At 20.2% G+C, this 21,779-nt stretch overlaps 1 long non-coding RNA gene across 1 annotated transcript in view; it reads right to left on the bottom strand.

Annotated features, from left to right (window-relative positions):
- LOC114577413 (uncharacterized) overlaps positions 1-21,779 on the bottom strand; it is a 44,553-nt gene that overhangs the window by 6,983 nt on the left and 15,791 nt on the right. The gene's annotated exons all lie outside the window — the stretch shown is intronic.

Below are 21,779 nucleotides of genomic sequence, written 5' to 3'. Positions count from 1 at the left end.
ATCCTCATTTATATATATACCTATGTCACTGCATATCATATGACATAGGTTTCTACCAATACTAATAAAAGTCGCATTGTGTCACATAATATATCTTTGTCTAATCTAGCAGTATTATATACACATAAGTGGGAGTAATTTTACAGAAATTCATCACAAAAGAATTGAACTAGATTTTTAATGATAGAGAAAGTAGGGCAATTGTAATACAGAATTGATATAGAATATAATTAATACAGATATAAATAAAAGAAAATTATATTAAAGAGAAATATATTTTTAAATAAACATGCTATGTTTTTATTTGTATTTTATATATATGTATATTATAAAATACAAATAAAATATATATTGTTGTATTCGATTGGCATTCATTTTTCCATATTTTTATTTATAATTTTCATGATAGTTAAATAAATTATAACTATTTACTACACATTTTGTATTTTATATTTTTAGAATAAAGATTGATTTATGAAGCGATCAGATAGTTTCATTTTTATTTCATTTTCAATATCTTCAACGTTTTCAACAGTTTAGATTTAATAATTTACATTACTTTTTATATGATGTAACAATCTCAATAAAATTATATAATATGAAGGCTAAACGTGTCTTCCATATATAAATCATATAAATATTCTATTAACCTATTAATCGCACGGAAAAGATTTCATAAATATAAAAAGAGATTGAACAGTGGAAATGTAAAGATTAAAAAATCTTAAGTGGCATATTGACGATTCAGATAAATGTATTAAGATGATTTTCAATTTTACAGAAATATCATTCTTGCATAGACTTTGTTAAGGGCAACAACAAGTCATATACATATAAAACAGTAAGAATAAAAATGGCAAATGGTGCAAACAGATATGTTGGGTTTAGATTTCTTCGAATATTGATGTACTTGACTATCTCTCAGGATATAATATTAATATAGTAGGAAGTGTCATGCGATTGACACGTGTGTTGGGTTATTACTGATACATGGACAGACATACAAGTTTAGATGCCTAGAAAATAAGATAAGATGATATAACGGTTATGACTATATTAACTTTGATAGAATGCATTAAAAAATGACATACAATTGTTATGGCTCAAAATGATGTTCTTATAAGATTCTTATACAATCGAATTTAAGAACACAGCTTGCAAATGAACAAAGAAATTGAAAGAAGTGCATTGCAAATGTATAAAGACATTTTATAAAATATATCAGCATTAGTATGATGTATGATATACATATATTACAGTATATTTAATTATAACTTAGTTATAAAATATAGTATAAGTAATTATCGTTATCGATTAGTATTAAAGTTATCACCAATTTCAAATAAAGCATAATAAGAACGAAAACTAAGACTGACTTAGTGAAGTGGCCAGACAGCTTAAATTTCATTTTTAATAATTCCAGTATTTTAGATTTACAGTTTAGATTTAATATTAATTTATAAGCGGATATAGTTCGCTAATATTTTCCAAATTCTATACAGCAATCGAAAATAAGATATAATGATATCTTTCTTATCATAAGCGATGGCCATTTTATAAATTACATTTGCGCGCCAAATATCTTACGATAGACCACCATAAAAGAGATTGCAAGGATCTTAACACTGTGATGCGAAAATCTATTCTTAAAAAACACTCTAATGCGATTATTGGTTTCTTTAATCCTCTCTTAGTTTGTATTTTCGCAGAAGATTGGAGGAAGATCCAATTTTTCCAATATTATTTTCTATTTTTCTATTTTACTATTTTCAAGTATTAATTAAAATTCAACTAAAATAAAGTACAGATCAAATCAATAGATAGATATAGTTTAAATCAAGAATACAAAATCAAATTGTACAGTTTTATAACTAGGCGATTTTTTGAGCAATTAGTTTAAACATCCCATATGCAATATTTAAAGTCTCATTAAGTTGGATTTTTGACAAAACTAATAAATTTATTAAATAAAATAATATTTTTGTAAGTAACAGAGAGCAACATATCGTTTTTCTTCGAAATATGACTTTGTTAAATCTATATTTTGTATATTAATAATAATTGATGTTATTTTCAGTGTCGCGTTTCATATTCATTGATCATAACATTCATTCCATATTGTGGCTATCAACGCTCGTAACAATATTATTAATTTGAATACATTATATTACATTATATTACGATTATATATTACGAATTAACAAACATATTAATCATCCATAATTAGATAGGATAAATTATATTTTAAATCAGATCATCGCATAATAGCCAACAATTAAGTTTGTAAAACGTTAAATAAATATTGGTTTATTAAATAAATATCGATTTATAGAAATATTATCAGATATCAACAATTAATACAGTTCGTAAAATAAAGTATTTTTAAAAACTCATAACTTTCGATTTCTAATATTAAAATTGTGCTGTTTAAATATATTTAATAAATATATTTAAATATATTTATTAAAATCTATTAATTTGAAAAATAATTTGAAAAAATATCTTCAAAGTTTTATATCTGGAAAATTAAAATTCGATCAAATTTTTAAATTATTTTCGGATATCTTTTTCATCGTGAATGAATTACTGACGAAAATAGAAAGCAAAATAGTATGGCATATAAATACAAAATATAAATATAATATCTACAAACTATTAGTTTAAAATTAGTTTAATATAATAAAATAATTATATATAAATATAACATAAATATAACATAAATATATCATAAAAAAGTATTAAATTCATATTAAGTAAAACAATACAAATTTCATAATACAAAATCAATACTCTACATCAATTTTTGTTATATTTTATTCTTTGCATTGCTCAATTTCTAGGTTACTGAATATTTCAAAGAATGTCTTTATTCATGAATTATATCACTTATACATATTATAGATAAACATGATTATTCTATTTATTTTTGGATTACTAGTTTTTAATCGAATTTTCTGCTTTATAAATTTGAGAAATAGGTTTTTTTATTATATAACTAGATTAAAATTTTCGTTTCGTATAAAATTATCCGATTGTTATTAAAAAGAATTTCATTGTTATATGCATATGAGTATATTCATATATTTCATATTACAAAATATATCAAATAAATTCGAAAATACATTTGATATAATTGGAAAAATAGAATTATTGAAAGATATTGTTTTGTTTGACATGTAATATTAAGTTATATTAAGACATGGATATTAAGTTTTTTAGGATTTCAGAATGTCCCAAAAATGAGAGAACCAGTTAACTAGTAATTCCTAAGATAATTTCAAATAACATTTTCCTTTTCTTTGCAAAAACTTTTATTTTAGTTTTAAATTATTTTCAACAAAAAATACTGGCCATTTATGAAAATTACTTAAGCTATGATGATAGTATTGGATATATATAATCAAACTCAAGTTCAACATGTTTCGAAAAAAGTGTATTGAATATAACAAATATTTTTATCCAATTATACTTTAAAAAATTACGTTATTCATGAATAAATTAATTGCTATTTGTAGATAGACGAATAAAAAAAAAATTTGTGATTCAAAATGAATAATGCAAAATAATAGATAATATTAAAAAATAAATATAAAAATTGTTTAATAAATAAACAATAAATAACAATAATATATTTGGAATAAGAAAATGAATCAGAAATTACGGCCTATATTAAATTAAAAAAAATAATTCAATGAATAAATAGATAAAATTAAAATATACAATGACTAGATAAAATTAATCACTCACCGAAAATTCAATTTAAACTTTGAAAAATATTACTATGTCTTCTTCTTCTTTTTCTTCTTCTTCATATTCTTTCTTAACATTCAATTAATTCTTGACAGAATTGCATAACATTAAACAGATAAAATCACGAAAAATAACACATACATTAGGCATTATATATTATTCACTTCGTTGAGCTTCATTTATCTATTCTGATCAATTTCTTGTAATTCAATAGAAGAATTGAATTTATTTTTTTTTAATTTTTTTTTTGCAATGTTACATTTTAACACTAAACACTTTTTTTGTGTTTGTAATTGATGGATGCATGAATTGGGATCTCTGATTTAAATGTTGGACGAGTAAAATGATGAATGTTTTTCTTTAATAATGAGCAATTGATTGTATTGATGAAAATACAGTATATGTAGATGATTATATATATAGGAGATCGTTTTATCTCTCACAATAATTCACAATATATGATCTGATATGAAGTGTTAAAATACATTTTATTAACACATTGAAAGAGCTCTTTATTTGACTGCAAGTTGATTTCATATCTTTTATTTTGATCGTATTACATCAGAAAAATCTGCTATAGCTTTTTAATTAAATAATATTTTTCGAAAAAATTTTGAAGAAAGTAAATTATTTTTTCGCATTATAATTGACATTTTTGACATATATTTATCAAAAGTTCTCAATTTTTACTAAAATAAAAAATTTTTTGTACCACATTTTATCTAACATTAATATTTTTTCTACATATGCTTATATATGCTACTTCTCAAGATGTAGAATTTCACTATTTCAATATTTATTCATATAAGAAGTTTCTTGATATATATTATATGAGTAACACATATATTTCTATTCTTGCTAATTTTTACAAGTTTGTGCTGTTTAATTTTTCTTGTAAATCTTTTTAGTGAATGAAAGCGGTAAGAGTTGATGATTGATCCAATAGTTCTACAATATTTTCAATATCAGAATTATATCAAAGATTTCTTCCAGTCTGTCCAGTGACGAGAGTTATATTCAGTAGAAATCTATGAAATTTTTTTTTGACTATGCACTAAGTTTTTGAAAAACACAAAATAAATTAAATAAAGCACAATGAAAAAGATATAAAAAACACTTTTTTAAGCCATTTTAGAATTTTTTTTAAAAATGATGTGTTGTAATCAATTTTGTTAGAATTTATATTTTGTATTATGAAATCATTTGAATTATGGTTTTTCATTTTTCCATATCTGTATCATAATTTCTTCTTTTTGTTTGTAGTATGTCTTTTCACATTTCAATTTTATATTTTTTTAAAAAATTATTTCTCAACTCTTATTATTCCACAAAATTACACTATTATATATTATAGATAATGTCATTCGTACATATATGGAGCCGTACATATTTGTTTATGATGATGCTCTTTTTGTAATAAAATTACAATTATATCTTGTTTTCGATTCGTAAACTTCTATTTTGTTTGATATCACATTTTATAATTTTACTAAGATTGTAAATTTGAAATTGAAATATTTCTTCTCAATTTTATATTTAGATAAATAATTGTATTTAAAGAAAAATACGAATTTGCAAAAATCAATCTTTGCTAATAGTTTTGCCAAAAAGACAAGTTGCTAAAAATTTGTGAACCAATAACTATGTATCTTTTTTGCTAATTAAGTTTATTATTACAAGAGCAAATACTTTCTTTATTTCTGAGACATTTCAATCTGTGAATAGAATTATATTTGTGGTTATTTGCACTTTTATAACGATTTATTACAAGAATAATTATTTTCGAAAATAAATCATCGCCAATGAAGATATCACATTCACAAATGTTTGAAAATTATCTGGAAAAATTATTATATCAACATCATTTTTCAATCGTTCATTATTTTTTACTGATGCAAATTCAGATCAATTCATATTTTTTTCCTTTATTCGATTTATTCCATTATTCCATTTATTATATTCCATTTCTGATTCACTTGATAATGACGACAGGTATTATATGCATTCTACGTTCTATTATCATAATATCATTTTCATATTATCATTTTTATATTCAGATTTTTAAAAAAGAGTCTTTACATTTCTTCTTTGGAAATGATTTTTTTCTCCATTTTAAGAATTTTCGAAATTATTAAAAATAAAAACGTTCATTGTTTAAATATAAAGAAGCACTTATTTGAAGGAAACATGTTAGAAAGTGAAGAAAATACAAAAAAATTTTTTTCTCAAATCAAATATGGTGAGATAATTAATTTTGTTATCAAATATCTGCAATATGATGCAGTCAATTTTTTTTATTTTAATAATAATAATAAAATTTTAATTTTAATAATAAATTATAAAATATAAAATAGTCTTTGTAAAAAATTTATTTAATATGTTAGATTTAATTAAATTAAAAACGTTTATGATACAATAAGATTGATTCATTATATCATTTTTAAAAATCTGTGCTAATACGTGGAATTTAACATAATTCAATTCATAAATTATAAACAGTTTTTAGTCTTCAACTATTTGCATATTTCAATAGTGACTGTATCATAAATCTTTGAGTTTTTTCACAGTCTTAAGTTATCCTTAATGAGCAATAGATGCAAACTCAAAATTGCAAGAATTAAGTTTCCTAGCCTAATTGAAATTTTCCTTATGATCTATCACAGATCTAGGAATCTCATCCAAATTATTTATAATTCTCCGATTTATTATTCTTATAAATTTAAAAAATTAGAGTTTTTTTAACTTTCGATCTTTTTCACTCTCGAATGAACTTTGTCAACTCGCAAATTTAATAAATTCATATATATTTTCATTTACACATCGATTTTGTATTTGAATCTTTTAATTAGAACATTAACAATTTGTAATAAATTTTTACAAATTAAATTACATAATACAGATTATAGTTTAACAATATCAAGAATTACATTCAATGCTATCACATTATTGCATGAAGTTTCGAGCATTGTATACAATATGGATATTCTAATATCCGCAAGAATATGACAGAAGTAATGGTCGTTAATAATGTGCGGGTTATCATAGTGTACAATTAGCATGCGAATGATTATATTTTTAACATGTTAATCACAATGTAATGCAAACGATGGTGCAGCATAATTCTTAATGATATTAAGAATTATATATCCAATTATATCGTATTAATAATAAAAGAGTTTCAAACATTGCAATATGGATAATCTAATGCCCATAGGAACATGGCCATAAACTGTGTGCGGATTATTATAGTATAATTAGCATGTATTAGCAACGAGTATTTTAACATTATTATCTCAATGTAATGGAAACACGGTCCAGCTTAATGATATCAAAAATTATATATCTAAGCCGCATTAATAAAAAGTTTCGAACATTGGCTATGCATGAATAATGAATAATAGGGACATGGCAGACAGAAAAAATGATGTTTTGTCGACGGTAGAAGAAGATATTAGTGCAACATTAGCCACCATGAGGCGAGTACAACAAAAAATGATCAATTAATTTAAATAATATTTATTTAATAACCAGTATCTTCATTTTGTTTATAGTGTTAATCGAATAATGATGCATCATATTTTTATAGATTGATTATTCTTAAAAATATAGATTGTAAAAATATACGCTGTAGTAACAAATATCAAAATACTATAATGTGTTCAATGAGATGTTGGCAAGGCGCGTAGAAGCTTGCATTGCTGCGATCAGAAATTGATAATAAGTCGTTTAATAGAGAAAAATCTGTCATATTATTATATTTTTAATGTTATATTTTATGTTATATTTTTAACATAAGAATAATTTTAAGTTCTAATTTTTTTTTTACTTTTTACAAATGATCAATTGATGACCGTGCAATAAAAGGAACGATAGATACATTGATTTGACACATAATGGTTTAAGTATTGCTTGAACAAAATTAGTTTTTAAATTAATTTGCAAAAAAAAAATAATTGTTTTAATGTAATGTTTAACAACTATACATTAAAACTGTTATGCATTAAAATCTTAAATCCTCTCTTGAAGTGTTTGCAGATTAAGCAAAATAGGATTTATAGACAAACAATTAATCGATAACTGATCGATCACATTTCAATAGATCGACAAAAATATTCTATAAATTGAAAAAGTTAATTCATATTAAAAATTTAAATTTAATAACAATGATTTGTCAATGATATTACATGCTCCATATCGTTTCACGCAATAAAAATATATCAAATAAAAAATAGAAACTTTTTACTTTTTTTAATGACATATTTGATTCGCAAAACTTTGCAAAATTATACTACACGTTAAAATTAATCTTAATATGACAAGAAAAGATTAGATACCAATTTTGATCTACTAACAATGTTATTAATAAACTTAGATCCATTAATAAATAATTTTTGAAATATTAAATAAAAAAGATTCAATTCATTAAATAAAAAAATAATTATTAGCATTGATGAAAATGAGAAATCATTAGAATCCACGGAATATTTTTCAGATTTAATTAAATGAATAAAATTTAAAAAAATTTTAAACGTATTTTAAATAATTATATTTTTAATTATAATTTATATTTTAGAAAACTATAATTTTTTTTGTTTTATTCATTTCTATTTAAATATTTATTGATTATTTTTTTTTCCTTTTTTTTTAAAATCATATTATATTTTTTATTTTTTTATATATTTAGTTATATTTTTATGTTACTTAACGTTATTAATAAATAATAAATTATAATAAAAAACAGATTTGTTTTCTAAAAATTATATCTCTATTTTATATAAGTCCAAAAAAAAAAATTTTGTCCAATTAGGATTTAATATTCGAATCATTATAGCGATGATATGTTGTGTGTATTTTTCGACAATGTTTCATTAGTAATTAATTTCATGTGTAAATTTACGTATAAATCTATTAAAAATTAATTCGTTTGTTAATGTTAAAGAAAGATACCTAAAACAAAATGAACCAAAAGTTTGAGTTTTCAATGAATGATTGTTTTTATCTATTCATTCGTTTTTTAATTTAATAATTTTCTAATGTAATATATTGTTTATTTGTTAGAATGAATCCATTATTAATTTATATTCATTTTATAATATTATTATTTTTCGTTAGTCATTTTGAATGACGAATAAATTCAATAATTTTTTTCGATAAAAAATATTTACATTCAATACATTTTTTTCCATACATGTTGCTTAAATTTGTTTGTTCAACAGCAGTATGTCGAATAATCTACTCCATATACACGCTTCGTACACGTTGATTGGCCGATGTTTTTTTTTTATTAATATCTCATTTTCTTAATATTTTTTTCTTAAAATGTTTTTTTCGAAATAAAAGTTTTTGCAAGGGAAAATGAATTGAAATTATCAAATCAGTAAGTCAATAGGTTAATTCCTTCATTTTTATCACATTATTTTCACTATCATTATTACATTGAATAGAAACATATTATGATGCGATATTTAGAATTGGCGGAAATTTGATCTGACTTGATATTTTTTTACTTTAATATGCCAGTGGTTGATAATGATGTCACGTATTTTCTTTCTGCAGAAATTCGTTAGAAGAGAATAAGATTATTTTTAATAATAGAGAGGATATAATTATTCTCTTATTGATTTATTTCTGCAATTATATGCTAGTTCTAATTAATGATCACATTTTATTGTATGTTAATTTAATAATGAAACATGGAAATATATTATATGTTTATGAATTTGCTACAGTCAGAAATAAAAGTATTGGTATTTGTTCTTAATTATATAAATGCGTATAAATTATAAAAACATATACTAATCATAATTATTGGATTTAAGATATTATACAGAACGTCACGAAAAAAGCAATACATCTTTGTTTTATTTATTTTCTATTGAGGATCAATAGAATTAATATCAATTGAGGATCAATATCAATTAATATTAAATAATAATAATATAATCATATAATAAATCATATAATTTTTATCATAGAATGCTTGAAATTTCAATAATAATGATTGTGTTATATAACAATAAAAATTTATTATCAAAATCAATCATTTGTACAAACACAAAAAGGATTATGAGAAATTTTCGTTCGTAAACCCGTATTTCAAATATTCAAATCTATTATTTTTAACAAATTAAAAATTTTGAATTTTTATTATAGCTTTATTAAAAATTGTTGTACATGATCAAATGAAAACATTAATTTTTCTGAAAAACTAAAGATCTTTATAAAATGTTGTGCTTAAGATTTTATAATGAATCAGCAATTTATAATTTATAAATAATTTATAATTTATAATTTATATTTTTATCATATAAAATTAAATTGATACACGATTTAAAAGAAAAATAATTATAAAAGAAAGAAAATTGAAATTGTTACAGTTGAAATCATAACTATTGGATTTAAAATATTGAATATTGAATGAAATATTGATAATTGTAATTTTTGAATTGTAAAAATTGACAACGAATAACGAACTTTATTTTAACATGAATGGATTTATTAATAAACAAAATCGATTTTAAAGTTCAGGAAATCTATAAATTATTCATTTTGAAAAATTGAATAATTAAAAAAAAAATACTTCCAAAACTAAAAATAAACAAAATGTTATCAAGTCTAAAATATTTTATAAAAATATGAAATATATTTATTATATAAAAATCTAATAAATAAAAAAAATATAAAAAAATACAATACTTCAATAATAATACTTGTATTGAATTGATGAAAATTAAAAGAGACTTAATTTACTTACCGATAATAGATAATTACTATATTACTATATAATTTTTCATTTTTGATACAAATATTAAAAACTGTGACATTGATTATATATTTTTTAGGTATTTTTAAACAATCCAGAAAAGATTGTGCTAAAATTCATAAAATTAAAAAAAGTGAAATACGATAGCATTTCCATCTTTCGTAATATAGAAATTGTTGTTACTGTCATGTAGACAAAGATTGTTAAATGATTGATTTCTTGAAAATTATATCTAAAATTTTAATTTGGAAACATTATATATATATATATATATATTCTATTTTATATTAAATCGATGTTTATATTCTATAAATCCAATGTGAATAATATTCTTAATACTGTTATATACAAGTAGATGAATCATTAACGAAAATTTCAAGATGATATTTAATAAATTGATATATGAGAAAATGATTTGATAAATTGGTTTATTAGAAATAATATATATAATATATCACATATAAATAGTACATGAATTTCGAATTATATATTATATTTTTTATATTAAGATTGTTATTATATTATAATTCTATTCAATAGAATTTCTTTGAGCTAAAAATGAAAAATAAATAAATAAATAAGAAAAAATAATATATCTATTTTATCATTCAATGGATTGCAAAATTTGACCAAAAAGCGATTAATAGAATTTTAATCCATTATTTAGAAGAAATATTATAAATATGTTGAAATGTTGAAATGTATACAATATGTATACAATAATGTAACAATTGAGAAGAAATATCTTTTGAATCTTAAATAATGCCAAAATTTCTTAAATTGAAATATTCTCACTATGTTTTCTTCTGTATAATCATGCAAAAATCATTTTCTATCGGTCACATTCATTATCAAGGAATGTTTACAAACTATTGTAAATAACTGTTAACTGTTAAGATTATAGATACTTCAAAGGTTTATGCTATATCGCAAATAAACTTTCAAAAATTTTTCTAACTACATTCAGTTGATACAAGACCGTACGAGAGTGAACAGCAAAATATTTTAAGCATTTTTATTTTTTATTTATTTTATTGTATATAATTTATGTTTACTATTTAATTTATATTTGTATTTATTATATATTTTATGTATATTTATATTTATTATATAGTTAAATTTATTAAAATCATTTAAATTTACAAGTGAAATTTTGTTATATGTTATTGATATTTAAGTCTATATTTTTTATATTTTTATTAAATTTCATTCTACTTCTATTTGGTAAGTACGAAAATTTGATTGAATATTTGTTACACGAGTTATTTTTTGTATTCAACATTCCTTCTTTTGTTATTCAAATATTAATTATATTGAAAATATTTCATACTTCTGCTTCTATTAGTTCATCTCACGATCATGTCTTTACTTTTGTACAATTTTATTATCAATATATCGAATGTTAATCCATTCTATATAATAAATAATAATAATAAATAATAATAAAAAGCAATTCGCTTTATTTGTATTAAATTTTTATTATTTTTTACAAATAAAGCGAATTTATTTTTATAAATTAATTTCTTATACTTTTTATAATATCCAATTAGAAATAAATATAATTTCAAAAAGTTATTTAAAAATATTTTTAAAATTTAAAAAAAAAAAAAGAATCCAAGAAAACTCAAAAAAAATATTGAAATTTATTTTTTGTTTTAAAATAGCTATATGCGATTCTTCTTTTGGATAAGATCTCATCTCATCCTGAAAGAGGATTAGAAATTTATATTATTGTATATTTATATTCATATTCACGCAGAAATTCATGCACGAAAAGAAAATATGAATACTCAACCATCCGAATTGAGATTGTGATGACGAGAAAGAAGTTGTCCAAGTTTATTTTTAAAAATTGAGAGAAAAAAAAATTAAACTACATAATAGTCAAGTATTAACATGATGATATCAATTATTGCAAATTACTATTATTTTATTATAATCATGCGATTATCTATTATTGCCTCTTATTCTGTGAATTTTCCGTGTCACCATTTCTTATTGTTTTGCTCATATTGTAAAACTTCACATTTAAAAATTTTGAAAAAAAATATATATATAATTACAATACAATCTGAGAAATTTGAATTTCTGTCCAAAACAAAAACGCAATAACAGAAAGAAACAAAAAGTGTCCAAACAATTTTTCAGATGAAAATTGCAAGTTTAATGCGCGAGCAAAAAATATAATGATTTGTATTGATTTTATCTTTTCTCAACTTATTAAACTTATAATGAGAAATTTAATTTTATTGAATCATCATTAAAATATAATTTTTTACTGATTAAGTAATCAAAAAAATAATCATTAATTTGCAATGAAACACAACCGATTAAATTTTTTGTGTCAGATTCCTTTTCTATCAAAATTGAAAAAATATTTGGTTCTTTCATCTCTTCAGAAAAAGCCTATTATTTTCTATTCTAGTTGTGAAATCATATCTTTTAAGAAAAAGTAATTATTCTCTTCTCAAATTTTAATTCCATTATCGTGATATATATATCATTCATTCAAAATCAGCTACTAATTATGCTATTGACAGTTTTTGATATGTAATGACTTTATGATTTTCAGGTATATCGCGAGAACGAAAGATATGCAATGTGCAATGTGTAAATATATATAAAATTTTATCTCAATTATTTCATCATTAAAATCAAGAACTTATCAAACTTACTTTTAAAAAAGTCTAATTTGCCTCATTGCAAACAAACGAGTTAATAAGAATTCTAAATTTTTATCTTTCAAATATTTTAATAATAAAGAAGTTGAACAAATAAAAAATTTAATTAATGAGAATTATAATTTCTTTCATTTTTTTGGCAATCTATTGGGCAAAACAGATATATAATAGAAGCCAGATAAAAATAAAAAATTGGCAAAAATAAACAGATTGCATGTGCATTATGGATTTGTCAGAGCATGGAAATAAAATTATTCTGAATGAAAAAGGAATATTTAACAATTTAGGCTACATTGAATCTGACAAACGGAGATATACAAGATATTTGTATATTTAAAACTGATGCAAACTTAATGCAAGACAGAAAATAATTTTAAGTGAAAAAATAAATCAAAAATATGCAATTGACTATTTTTTGATTAAATATGGATAAATTTTCGATAACTGATTATTCAATATGTGGAAATAAGCAAATAATTTTTTTTTATTTGAAAAATTTCACTTATTTTTTATTATATATATTCAATCTTAATTTTCTTAAAAACAAAAATTTAAATAATAAAATTTCATACCACATTCTTTTTTTTGTTTACTTTTAAAATAACTTTTAAAATAATCGACAGTTCATTCGTATCTAATTAAGAATAATAATTTTATATAAATATATCATTTAATTGTATTTAAAAATTGTTTTTATTTTATTCGAAAATGAAAAATTTTTATTCTATCTTTTCAATTTATTTTTTCATATAGAATCTCTTTTTGTTTAATTGTATTATCAATTATAGAATATTTTGCATATTTCATTAAAAAAAAACTAAAAATATATGTAATATTAAAAAGTGGATTGTCAATATGTACATATGCTTTGAAAAAAATTTGGAATGAAATAAACAATATAGAAAAAATTTAAAAAATTGGATTTCTAATATAATAAAACAAATATGGGGTTTATCGAATGATAGAAATTTTTTTTAAATGCTGAATTTTTTATCAATATAGTAAAAATTAAAAGATTTCATGTCATATAAAATTCTAACAAATGTAATCAATAAAATGCAATATAGTATTAACAAATTCTATTCTTTGATTTGATTCTCTGAGATTGTTTAAGAAAATTATTAATTAGAAAATTAAAATTAGAAAATTATGAATTAAAGAAAATTCAAATTTTATTATTATTTATCTTATTATCTTATTCACCACCTGATTTATTATATACATAATCTGATCTTAACATTTGAATATGTATTTACGTTGAACTTTGAAAGTTTTGTATTATTACTGTACAATAAATTTTATATGATATGTGCAATAATCTGATTTTTATAATATTTAAATTGATTTATGAAAGAATACATAAAGAACATGAAAAGAAACTGATCGTGGCTAAAACAAATAAAATTTCTTAACAAAATATAAATTATATAAATAAGATAAAATAAACGATTTTGATAAAAATGCAAAGATTGGTAATTCATAATAAATAATCAATAACAATGCTACTTAATTTCAAAATTTCATTTTATAAATTATTAAAAAAATATAAAATTAAAAAGAAAATAGAAAGCATCTAATAGATACATATACATATAGCTGATGAAAATAGTAAATATGATTGACATGATGTAGTGTAGTATTCAACGATGAATCCTTTTTTGGATATGGTGTCCTATTAAGCATTCTCAAGGAAGACCTTTTATTTAAAAAAATATAAGCATCTAAAAGATGCTATAAAGATATATGTTTGGAAACAAAATTGCAACAAGCTTTCAATGCTAAAATGCAATAGATCTTTCATAATTTTTAAATGAGAAATGTACAAATAGAATTAAGAATCAATATGATGAAAAAAGCAGAAATATAGACATCAAAAGACATTGTATTAATCTAATCTAATCTAATCTGCTCTTTTTTCAATAGTTACAAGCGAATGGTTCATGAATTAACGCTGCTTCCAAATTGCATCCTTTCACTACTTTTATTTTGATTCAGTAATTGATAAAAGTTTCTTCAGAAATTTTAGACTTGTACTCGTTGAAAATGATATGAATATAATAATTATTCACGAAGAATTAAATAAATGATGATTAAATAATTGATGAAATATTTTAAATACTTATTTCTGGATTTTTTTTCAATATTTTAAGAATATCTAATTGTCTTCTTTATTAATTGTAGATTATAATCATCTACAGTTAACACATATATGTATTATATGGAATTCATATATATATATATTGATGAATTTTGGAATCTAAATACGAAAGATTTTTCTGTGTATAAATGATAGATTAGAGATTTTCTTGTTGACAAAGTTAATATATAAAATATATTTTTATATTATTTAATTGGATATATTTATATTCTATAAAAATTTCAACATTATTAAAAATATTTATATTTTAACATTCAACACTATTGAGTTTATTTATATCATATATTATATATATACTTCAAAATTATTTTTAAGTTACTTTTTTTAATTTTATCATATATTTTATAAAATATAAATATTTTTATAAAATGCAGTAATAAATGTATTATTTATTTTAATGAGTACTATAATACTATTTCTACATAATATTAATAAGTATTAATAAATTAATAAAAAGGATATTATCAAAGCTATGTAATTTATATTAAATCAACGCTATATTATATTGTAAATCAGAATGTTGCTCTATGTTACATCATTTATATATAATAAATAAAATAATAAATAAAATATAGAATATAGAATATTTCCTATATTGATTTATTTCATTTTGGTACATATATATATTGTTTCTTGTTCATAAAATATAATTGAGATAAAAAGTAACTTTACTCTAACAATCTGTTGAAATAAAAATGATCCATTTTATAAGACTATAATATATATTATTTTAACTATGGCATGTAAAGAAAAAATATTTGTATAACATTTTTCTATTTTTCATCATAATAATTATTAAAAAATAAAAATTAGCTAACATATTAAATTTATTTTATTCATAAATAATAGATAAAGATTTAAGAATAGACTTAAGGATTAATAAGGATGATAACAAATTTTCTTCTAATTTCTTTCTACTTCTCTAAATGTATTATGATCCATTAAAATCTTGAATCTCTTTTTTAATCATCTCCATATTTTTTTTTAGATCTATTTACAAGATACAACGTATTCATATTTGCATTTAAATCACAAGTCCTTAATTGATAATCAAACAATATAATGATCGTATCTTGCCAAAATTCGATCGGTTATTAAAGCATGGAATAATTGTTAAAAAATATCATCTTTTTCATTCAATTAGACAATAAATTGCTTTTTTTGTGAAATTATTTTCTAAATAATATATATGAAAAATATTTAAATTCTGATTTTATTATTTGATAAAATAATTTCAAGAATCTCTACATAAAAAGATAGAGAATAGAAAAATAATATAAACTGGATATATATTTTGACATTATTAAAAAAAAAAAAAGAAACTATAAATAAAAACATGAATATTAATTTTTAATTTATTATTAAATTTTAGTAAATATAGAAAATTCTCTTCGTTATCTAAATACATTTGAGTTAAGAATAATATTAAATATCAAATATACAATCGAAAAGATTATTTAATTAAATTATTTAATTTAAATATTATTCTGATTATCAATAAATGATTATCAACAAAAACAGCCATTTACAAAGTTCTTCCATTTTTGAATACAACTAATAAATGAATATACGCAATATATTGATATTATAATATACTGATATTAATATTTTTAACAACATCAAATTTAGAATCGCAGTCATTAAAAAGATTGTCATTATCACATTATTTTTTCTAATTATGATTAAACTATTATTTTGTTGAATAAAAATTTTCATGATAAATATTATTTTATTTGCATCTATTTTTTATAAATTATACATATGTATTATAAGCAGACAATCGCTTTCTTGCAAAAATAGATCTTTTTCATTATGAATATCTATTGTTTGATTTTTGTTCGATATCTCTTAATTATTTGTAAAGTGAAAATTCTTTTCTCTTTATGATTTCGTCACAGTAGATGTAAATTGTCTTTCATTCTTTTACTATTTTATTTCTTCTTCTCAAAAATATTATTTATAGCTAATCCTTAATTGAAAATAATTAATTTTGTTTTATCTTTTTAAACTGACAAAAACATTTATCTCGGATGCATCTTAATTGATATATATATATAAATGGATCTTAATATTTCGTGAATGATTGTCAATCAATAATAATATAATAAAAAATTTTAATAATTTCTATATATTATTAAAATAGCAAAAAGATATTTTGATTCGAAAAAAAATATTTTCGTAGAACTCGAAAGAGTTTCTTTAAAACAAAAACTTTAATTGCTGATAAAGCTATTTGTTATGTTACAATCAATAATAAAAAATAATATTAATAATTTTTATTATTAATAGCAATAATTAAAAGATGTTTTGATATATTCGAAAGGATTCTTTTGAAAACTTTAATTGCTGATGAAGCTATTTGTTGTGTTATAACAATGACATAACGACAAATTATAAAAATATTAGTGAATAAATTTCAATTATATATTTAATGTATAATATTGTATTTAAATTATATATTTAATATATAATACTGTATTTCAATTATATATTTAATATATAATGTAAAATAATAACAGAGAAATATTTTATTGATAGTATTGAATTATAAAGATATAATAAATAATATACAGAGATTTTATAATGAACAAATGGTCTGAATTTGCAGAAAAAAAAAGATGTTTAGATAATGTTTTATTGAAATATGTAAAATCAATCCATTATTATCCGTTATTCCATTATTCATTGGTCATCAGAGAATTTATAATCATCATCGCAATCAAAGACATCATTCCTTTTTAAAAAGGAAAGATTTTATGACATGTAAACAGAAAAAATATTTCAAAGATTTATTCATATGAATTTTGTTTACAATAATAATATTGTAATAAACTATTATTCTGCATATTTTTCTTTATGCGAGAAACTACCAGAAATTTTGGATCAGTTGACATAAAGAAAAAAAATAGGTGAGTTAATAATAAAATATAAAAATATATATTATATTAAAAATGAAATAAATTAATATAAAAATATATATAAAATATTTCTAAAATCATCAATGAAAAATTTATTTTATTAATCAATTCTTGAAATAATCAAATTTAGAAATGTACTATTATAATTTATTTGTTAATAATAAAGAAAATAACATTTGTATCGTTAAAATTATTATTATCTGCAAACTTCTGTTATTGGTTCAATCATGTGATATGGTATTCTATATGAATATCATATAATATTCTATCGATAAATTAAAATTTGTTTCAAAAAATTACAAAACTGCGTAAGTAAGTAAAGTTACATAATAATATTTCTTCTAAAGATATGATGACTCAGAAAAAAGAAAAGAAAAATCAAATTAGAATGCCGAAAACATTAGCATAAGCTCATTGTCTCTTTTTTAGTGCATTAAAGAATCATTTTCTCTCTTAATTTTGATTAAGAGGAGCACATTCTCGGGATTATCATGAGAACAAAAAATAAATTATAAAAACTTTGATATATCTATCAAATTATATATAATATTAAAAGAAAAAATTATTAAATTATTAAAAGATTATAACACTATTAAAAGAAATTGAAATCATATATTATCATATATTTATGCCTTTATATGAATACAATGATTTTGAGTTTATTCAATCCATTCTTATTTCTGGAAAAAATGAAAATAAATAAATAAATATTTAGTTTACAATATTTTATATATATCATAATCATAAATTTATATAAAAATAAGATGTAATATTATATTAATATCTTATAGAACTTCAATACATGAAAGCTTGTAAGAAAAAAAAATCATAAATTGTCATTGTTAATTATGGAAAAAACTAAAAATATTAAAGCATTTAAAAATATACAAATGTTTTATCAATAATGCATAAAGTTAAAAGAATTTCAGATTTTTGACAGATTGATTTTATATAAACATTTCGTACTATATATATTTAAAAAGATAAAAACTTTCATTTCACATTATTTTACCGATTAACAATACAGCATTATCTTAATTAAAATCTTATATTATCTTATATTATTATCTTATATTAAAAAGACAATTATAATGATTAATATACAATTATTATTTTATAATTGTATATTACATTATTTTAATCGATCAGGAAATTTTGAAAAATATTAAAATCACAGAAAAAGTGAATTTGCAGAAAAAAAGACATTTAGATAATATTCCATTAATAAATTAATGTAAAATTAAAACTATTATTTTTACTCGTCATTATCTTTCGGGAAATTTGTAAATGATCACTGAAATCCAAAAATATCAAATTTTTAAAAAGCAAAATAATTGATATGCTGAAAAAAATGATTAGAGAAAAACGGACGATTTTCAAAAAAAAAAAAAAAAAAGATATCATCAATTAATGAATATATGACTAATTCATTGTTCATTTAAATAACTATTAAGATAGGATCATCGTCGTTAATAGTAGATTTTAACGAGAGTTAGAATCAATATCAATACAGAAATGATTTTAAATTTAAAACTTCTTTTCGATAATTTTAAAAAGGAATACATTCTTGTTTAGCATGTTTGCAGAACTGATATTATTTTATAGAAGATATATCGCATTTAGTTCTAGTCGATTTATTTTCTCCATTAAACAAATTTTGATATATTTACAATATTATCTGGAAGAATTTTTATAACAGATCAGCAGAGATAATAATAATTATGATTTATAGTAATTGAATTTTAAAATTTGAAACATTATTAACATCGTAGATCAAGTTATGCAATTTAAAACTCATTTTTTATTCGTGTCATTAATGAATCTTTTAAGATAAATAAAATTAGAAATGAAAAAATTAAAAATTAGAAATTAGAATCATGAAATATAATTCAAACTTTAGAATAGATTAACTGAAAGATGCTAAGAACTGCCATCATAACAACATATCATAATAGTTCAGAATGAAAAGTAATTCCAATATATTAAAAATATGAAGAATATAAGAAAGATATCAATGCAAGCTATTAAAATGCTATTAAAATGCTGAAATTTTTGCGGATTTTTTCGTATCCAACGAAAGATCGGAAAATTTCATTAATAAATTATAGGAAAATATAAATAAATAAAATATTGTCTAAAATATAAATAAATAAAATTTTTCACAATAAGCTATTCTAGAAAAAAGATATTTATATATAAAATCTTAGACTTATAAAAATTGATTTATAAAAAATTTTCGATTATATATAAATGGATTTTAATATTTCACAAGTAATTGTCAATTAAAAAATAATTCTATTAAAAATCAACAGCAATAATTAAAGAATATTTTGATACATTCATGATAGATCTTTCATAATAAAAATTTAATTGCTAATGAGATCATTTGCTGATTTGATTTCTAATAGCAATTAATGAACAAATTTCTGAAAATATCGACAAACAAATTTTTATATGCTCAATGAATATACAGAGAAATATTTTGTAACAATAATGAATTGAATCATAAAGATATATTAAAAAGTATATATATGAAGATTCTATAGAGAACGAATGATTTGAATTTGCAGAAAAAAAAATATTTCAGTAAAATCAAATCTGTTAATCATGCTGGTTATCATTGATCAAGATGTTTGCAATCATTGTAATCCAAATGCATCAAATTTTTAAAGAAAAATGTTACATTGAAAAAATAAATTAAAAAGAGATGATTTTCGAAAAAACGTCATTAATCTATAAACCTATAATCGATTGAATATCAATCAAAATTTTTATTTTGAAAATTTTATTATTATTATTATATTGAAAATTTCTTTTCAACAGTTTAAGGAGAATTTCTTGAACAGTTTAAGAAAAGCATTCAATAAAAAAAAATAACGAAGTACACTTCACCAAGAAAATTTGTATAAATAACAAAGAAATAAAAAATGAAATTTTTCCTACAATAATAAAGTTCATTAATAAAGTTCATAATTTAATATAAAATTAATATATAGTTAATATATAATTAATTAACATAAAACAAATAAATTATCTTTGAAAAATCATTAACAACTAAAAAAGAAAAAACTTTTCTTGTAAAAAGTGTTTATATCCATATAAAATCTAGTATAGTAAAATTGTCAAAAATGTTATCCTATATATTCCTTTATAAACGAAAATTTATCCGAAAATTTTGAATTTGTTAATAAAAAAAAAAATAAATAGATTAATATTAAAATATGAAAATATATTTGTATCGTGTTCAAAATCAGAAAAATTAACATAATAAATACATAAAATATTTTTAAAATCATATGAACAATGAAAAATTTCTTCTATTAATCATTTCTTGAAATAGTCAAATAAATTTAAATATTAACGATAAATTATTGATAATGAAGAAAATTGTACTTGTATCATTAAATTGTACACTTGCATACTACAAGTATACGCCAATGGTTCAATCATATGATATATATCATATTTCTTTAATCATATTTAATAATATTTTTATATACAAATTAAAA

Source organism: Apis cerana, linkage group LG13 (genome assembly GCF_029169275.1).
Source record: "Apis cerana isolate GH-2021 linkage group LG13, AcerK_1.0, whole genome shotgun sequence".
In the NCBI taxonomy this organism is placed as follows: Eukaryota; Metazoa; Arthropoda; class Insecta; order Hymenoptera; family Apidae; genus Apis; species Apis cerana.
The sequence above is the reverse complement of the archived record's forward strand: the minus strand, read 5'-3'. Positions and strand labels throughout refer to the sequence as shown.